This window comes from Cariama cristata, unplaced genomic scaffold (genome assembly GCF_000690535.1).
Source record: "Cariama cristata isolate BGI_N322 unplaced genomic scaffold, ASM69053v1 scaffold11228, whole genome shotgun sequence".
Classification (NCBI taxonomy): Eukaryota; Metazoa; Chordata; class Aves; order Cariamiformes; family Cariamidae; genus Cariama; species Cariama cristata.
Window position 1 is genome coordinate 44,583 of NW_009629438.1, and position 7,348 is coordinate 51,930.

Sequence of the window (7,348 nt, forward strand, 5' to 3'; positions counted from 1 at the left end):
TGTTTCACAACAAATTTATCTGCTTTGTGGAACTAAGGAAAAGTTTCAAAACCAAGGGCAAAACTGTGGTTTACTTCTTCACAAAGGATTAAAGGAGTATACAGGAGATGTACTTTGTAAGTTCTCTTCAAGGAGATGGTCTGCTTTTATGTAAACTGTCTTTCATCTTATCATATATTGTTCACAGTGAGGATATAAAGTAGACAGGATATTAAGTGAGGCTACAAAACGATGCAGAAGGAAACAAAACGCTGCTGAAATGCTCCAAGATTTCCACATCTCCATTTCTTTCTTGGAAATATACTTGTGCTTATGTAAACCCAACAAGCACCTGTGACCTATATTTTGAAGCAAGACAGGAATTTCTTGAGCAAACTGTTGGTTTAGTCTATATGGAGGTGGTAAGCCTACTCTTGGGAGTACTGCTAAGACTGCCACGATGGAGTCCTCCATTACATAAATGTCCCTTGGGTGTAGTTTTTGCTGTGCTGCATTATTTAGTTAGCCTGGACTTTTACAAATACCTGAAACTTTTTAATGAATATTGGCATTTACACTCAATTCTGTATAAAGCAATTGGGTGCCAGTGAAAACTATCATTCCAATTGTCCGGAACAGATTGTCAAATAAATAGCACTTTTCTTCCTGTTTCCTTTGGAAAATGCATCATCAACAATGCAAAACAATCTAAAACATTATTTTTAACAGAATGTTCTGTGCACTGAGTTTGGAATTCCACAAAAATATAGAATATCCATGTCCAGACAGTGAATTTTATTCCAAGCCATTTTCACTCAATACCATTGTATACACTGCTTTCTGAAATAGACTTTAAGACATTGCCCTGTGAAAATACAGTATTGAAACCTCAGTTTAAACCAGACTTTAGTAAGAGAATATCAGGAAGATAAAATTTGCCCAGGGTCTAATTATGAAAGTGCTAAAAGTCTTACTGTTTGAGCTAGACACAATGGGAGCTGCAAGTACTCAGTGCTTCAGAAAAACATGCCCATATTGTATAACTGTGCATAATTACATTTGGCTCTTCATCAAAGAGCATCACTCAGTCGTTCGCTTACAAACCGTAGGGCCGGATAACAAAGCCACAGATTTGTTATCAGCTGTCAGCTACCAGACTGATAGTACTGAACTAAGCAAGGCAGATGCACCATCTCCTTCTGCCCAGCTGCAGATCTCCATCTGCATGAGACTGTAGCCAAACTAATAAGATATCTTGAGAAGCAAGATAAACTCCACTAACACTTGGCATAGCTACTGAATCAGTCTTCACTTATATCATACAGATGAAAGCATATCTAAAAGTAGTCAAGCCCATCTGCACCAACCCAAGTAGATGCATCTGTAAATTAAGTGGGATGGGGTCCATTTCACAACATCAGTACTGTTTCCTATTGACTGAAAAAAAAAATCTGGTGCTAAAAGTGTTCTTTTTCTGGAGGCAGAAGGAGGTTATTTAAGGTGAATTCTGGTCCAGTGAATAGCAAGCCATCAATACAGCAACACTGTTTTGTCTGATGCTTTTTTCCTCCTCTCATGTATAGAAAAATCCTTCCTATTGTATATGTATACACAATCAGATTTGCATAATTCAGTGCAGTCCATGACTACCTAGAAAAATACAGATTAAATCAGAACACATTCTCATGATTTTCTTTGGCTTAAAAAAATTACTTTTTCTAAATTGATTTTTCTTCTGATTTCTTGAACTTTTACTTCAATTATTTACATTTTAAAGGAACTGTACAGGATATTAGCAACATTATGTAAAGAAAATGGTTTATACACTGATGCTAGCTTTGGAATACCTCAGTTTTAGAAATAGTGTAAGTCTCCTAAAGAGGTCAGTAGTCACTAAACATTTTGCTAAAAATGAATTCAACACATTTTTATTGGCTCAGTAAAATGCATAATCAGAAAGTGAAAAGCACTTATGGATATCCAAAAATGAAGCTATCATAACCTCCTGTAGGAATGGTTGAAAAGCAAAGTCACAGAAACATATCAGTGTCTTTTCTATTTTCTGTTATTGCAAGAAAATGGTTCCGAACAGTCCAGTTTAGGTGTATTGTAGTTGACATTCACACCATGCATTCTGCTGCTTCTACTATTGAGCAGTTCAGTCTTGGTTACAAATAATATACCTTGTTTAGTAACATCTGTGTGCAACTGCAAAATATAAAGGTTGGCTGGATTGCTAGAGCTCAGGTTGAGAATTTGGCTGCAGGCTCATTCTTTCTGTAAGTCTGGCCGCAAGGATAAAGGAATAATACTTTCTTTTTCTAGGGGAACAATAGAAATCTCAGGGGCAAGGAGTAAGTGAAGCGAACAGAAACAAAGAAGAAACATTATTTTCTTTTTTTAACAAAGAAGATACACTGTTTTCATTCTTTTAACTCAAAAAATAGTCACAATGTAATACTAAATGCATGAGCATAGGGAAAGAGCTCTACAGAGCAGAAAGATCGTGTCTGAAAAGGCAAAACATTATCTTTTGGCTATGTTCACAGAACAAAAACAACTTATTTGAGTATCATCATCTAGTTGGACTCTGCCCCAGTAATTAACCTCTTTTAAGCATTCCACTTTAGCAAGCAAAGCGACGTCCGCTCTCTGGTACCTCTGCAGAGGGCAGTGGCCAGCGACGGCTCCGCACCTGGGTACCACGGGCACAGCAGGCACCACGCTCCCGGGAAGCAACAGAGCTGCTGCGGAGCAGTGGGTCTGCGTTGCAGTTCCACACCACACGGCCAAATCTACTCTGTGTGTAGGAACCACAAAGGATTTTTTACTGCCCAGCCACAAGAACAACTTGTGGCTCCATCAGTTTCAGACATCCAACCCCTCTGCGTTAAGAGGGCTGAATTCAATAGCGCATCACCAAATGGCTATTGACGGAGTGATGGCAGTGACAGAATTGCCTTCATTTTGTGTGTTTGTCACATTTTTCTTCAAGTAAGACTCACTTAATGGTCTGCAAATGTTATCTACTGCCTATTGACCTGCAGTTATATACAATTTTGATAGCTGCATCTGGGAATTGTGCACATGTCTTTTCACTGTGTTAGGTACCAAGCTTCTCTCCAATTCTAAAAAGTCAAGACAAATTGTTTATAGAAGAGATTAACTTTTCAAGTATTTATCTGCAAGGAGTTTGAAGTTCAACCACCGTTCATTGTCCAAACTTCTTAACATGGTTCAGAGAACCCAATCTATGTATCTACCAGTTGCTTTTATATGTATGTATCTACGCTTGCCACCATTTCATATGCTGCTCAAGGTAATGCATGAACTAAGACATGTGTTTGGGACTTCTTTAAAAAAAAAATCTAAGTAAGAATGCACCATTTACCTCTCCAAATCTAGGTGAGTATGTTCTTTGTTGTCGTACTTATAAGTCTCAGAAAAAAATAATACATTATCTTCTCAGCTGTCTCATCTATTTGTAGTCATAAACATCGCTGCACAACTCTAGCTTCTTTTAATGAGGAATAAAAGCTGCTAAAGTCAGGGTCACACTCAAAAAGGCAAAACCAGGCAGTATAATACTCACAGCGCAAGATGATACGGCCACAAGCATGTGCCTCTACGTGAACAGTTCAAGAGACTTTCTGTGGTAAAGCAAACAAGAGTTACATCTAACCCAGAAACCATGCACCAGTTTTCAGCTACCACTATGCTCAAAGTACCCCGTCCTGCTGCTTACTATGCTGAGGTTATTAAAACCTCCTATGTGGTATGGGATACATGCAAAGAAATTGAGATATATTTACACATGCAGTTGGAAGCCACGTGACCTAGTCATGACCAAAAAGTGCCAGGATCTGCAAAAATATAACACAACGACATTTCAAAGTACAGAGTGCTACTGTTCAGAAAATGGCAGCTACAATAGGTTTCATGTCAAGACTTCTGAGCTTCTGACCTTCCTCTTCTCCCCTTTTTCTCTACAGGCTCAGGATGCTTAAAATATGCTGCTGCAATGATTGTAGCAACGCTTCATGAACTGCTTGGTATTGCCAAGCCTTCAGTAGTGTAATCACAAATATGCCATAAGGATTATGCCAAAATCAGCATTTAGGCACCAAAGAACTCCCTATATATTTTTTTTAGTTTGTTTATGGGCAGGGGATTTGTAATGCCAAAGCCACCTAAATGTCTGCGTTATACAAAAGAGGAATGAGGTTTCAAGAATGAACCTATCTAATCTCTCACTTACTTCCTTCCACGAGATGCTTTGTAAAAAGTGTTGTTGAACTGCATATGTAGGAAGATAAACTCTCGGACATCTTTAGGTCAAAGCCAACCCCTTGAATTGCACTTGGAACTAATGGGCAGCCTGGTCAGATCAGAGAGTAGACATAAGACCCTGCTAAGGGATCACCAACTCTAGCATTAGTTACCGCCCTCTCAGATCTATTAGCATCTCTTCATGCCTTAAACTTCCCTTCCACTGCCATTAATTCAGATTAAGTATAACTGCTTACATTGCCAGGTAACAGCCGAAAGTCCTAACAATGGAGACAGAAGATGCACTGACGGCCTGCTGCCCAGGCCGGTGAGTGAGCAGCAGAATAGCTGCGTGGGATCTGCAGGGGCATGGACAGGAACCACACCAGCCACAAGAGCATGTGTAAACACCAACAGAGGTGACAAGAGAGGTGGGAATCTGGGGAGGGCAAGAGTTGGAAGTGTAGATTAAGAGAAAAAGATGGCTGAGCAGAAGGGCTGGTCAGCTAGGAAAAAGAAAATTAAACCACACCAGCCAGGACATACTCTTTTCACCACAACAGTGACAGGGAAAGTCATGCAGGCTTAGTCACTTCCTTTTTTTATCCAGAATTTCTGAATTGATAAGTCATGCCTGAGTCATGCCACAAATCTGTTTTCAAGAGAGAGAGTGTGTTACTGCCCCAATTCTTTTTCATTATGGAACCTCAGCCATCATTCATAGTGGATATTTAAACAGTATTTTCCATATAATGATGCTAATTTTTAGTATTCATGTTAGCATACCGGCACTGTAATGTTGGGCCCGAGATCCTACTGGGCTTCATGCTTTACAAGCATAAAGGAAAAAAGGCAGGAATCCCAGTCTCCAACAACTTGCGATTTAGGTATAGCGAAGATCACCAATCAGAGAAAGACAAAATGATGAGGCAGCATTCGTTAATGGGCTCAAGAGCAGTAAGAAGACATTAGCAGTTTAACTGTTGTCCTCCTTTGAGTGGCACTGTACCAAAGAAAAAGGCTTTAAGGAAGGATTTTGAAGGTGAATAAAATTGGAGACCCTTATGTTTATGGGGGACTTCCTGCACAGGGAGGGTCAACACGGAAGGGAGCTAGGAGGCGCTTTGCTTGCAACAGGCACAATGCAGGCTGGCATCATGGACACAGATATAGGAATCCATTTCACTCAATGAGAAACTAGCAGTGGGATGGGATAGTGTCCATGGATTTGTAAAAGAGTACAACTAGCTCATAATCTTTTTAACTGTATTTCACAGAGAGGAGAAAATCAGTAGCAATACACAAGAAGTGGTCAAAGGAGTGACACGGTCAAAGCAGGAAGACAGGAAAATGATCTTATTTTAGTTTAGACATATCTCAGATGCTGAAGACACTACAAAGCCAAAGATGACTTCATGGGTGCATGCACTATCTATAGGGAAGAAAAAAGAAATGTATACCTTCAATTTATTATGCATGCAGGACTTTGACTTAATCAGAATATTAGGTTGTAGAAAAGTCAAAGACAGCCCCCAGTCATGGGGCTGAATGACTGGAAAGGTAGAGGTTTTATCCTCAGTGACTAAAAAGGGAGGGGAAAAAACTTAGAGAAAAAGGGTTGAGAGTCATTACTCAGTCATCAGCTCAAGAGTTGAGCCTAAGACTACAGTTTGGACAGGAGGTAGGTCGTTTTTGGGATGCAGCAACAAGGAGACAGGAATTGGATTTGCATTCATGGTCCGAAAGAGAAGAACCGAAGAGGAGGCAAAGACAGTTCTCAAATGCTCCCTTATACTTTGAAATGAAATTTTGGTTGTGAAAAATAAGTTTGAGTATTTTTAAAGATAACTGCATGGCCTTGCTGTTTCCCATTGCCCTGGAGGAGATTCTGTCTCTCACAAAATCGAGAATGACGGAAGTGGTTTTATGTTGCATATTCCACACGGTTTGCTGCCAGTGAGACTGTGGTGAAGTACGTGACACTGTGCAGTAGTATCTGGTTTGTTGATGCTAATCTCAGGGAAGACAGCCAGCTCCCCCAACTACAGGCACACAGCAGCAGTACCACAGCCCATGGCTGAAACCAGTATGATTCTGTTGATTCTTTGAGTGTAGAAGAGACCAAGCTGCTCACCCCTTGGGTTTCCTCCTAAAGTTTGATGGCATCCAATGTGACAGATACTTGACAAAAGCACTTAAAACAGCAAAGCTGTGAGGTTACCAAATCCTGAGATGATGTGTTGCAAGGGAACAGGACAATTAAAAAGGGAAAAACAACTCCATGTTCTCAAAGAGCTTGTTATATCCAAAATGCTTGACTCCCCAGTTCATGACACATTTTGTAGTGTGGAATTTAAAAATGCAGATCAGAAATAGTTGGACACCTCCCTAACATGTTGTCACCATACATAAACAACACTGGAAATAAACATACGCACTGGGTTCAAACCAAGAGCCTGGAAAATAGAAGAGCTTTAGCTACCAAAAAAAAAAAAAAATCATTTTCAAAGTATATACTGCCCTCCTGTGTACAGCTCAGTATTAATGCCAACAGTTGCAATCTAGTTCAAAAACTGGAAGTAATGTGGGGCTGTGGTGTCCCATATAATGGAGGAACAGGCATAAAATCCCGGCACTAGGGAATAGAGTAAAGAGACAGCTGGGACCAGGGCTGTTACGACCAGCAATGACCAGAAGTTAATCATTGCCACTGGTCTCCAGCCATCTTTTATGAGAAAGATCTCACTGGTTCCCTATCACCAGCAGCCAGGAGAGCTTATTAATTTGGGAGGTTCTGCAGCCCTCCTTGTCACAGGCAAATAGCAAAGCATCTCCAGGATGGCTCTGCACCCCTGCCACAATCAGTTTGTAAGCAAGATAAACTGTTCAAGACAACAGAGATTGTCCACAAATGACTGACAGCTTTAACCAACAGTAATTTCTTCCAATTAAATCTTCTTATGAACAAGATGAGTTTGGCACACTCCTGCTGAACTTACTTGTGCAGAAGTAATTTCCTTGTTAGAATATTTCTTGATACTCTCTTCAACTGTTCTGCTTTTTTGGGAAAAATGAATTTTAACTGTATTAAAAGAAATAA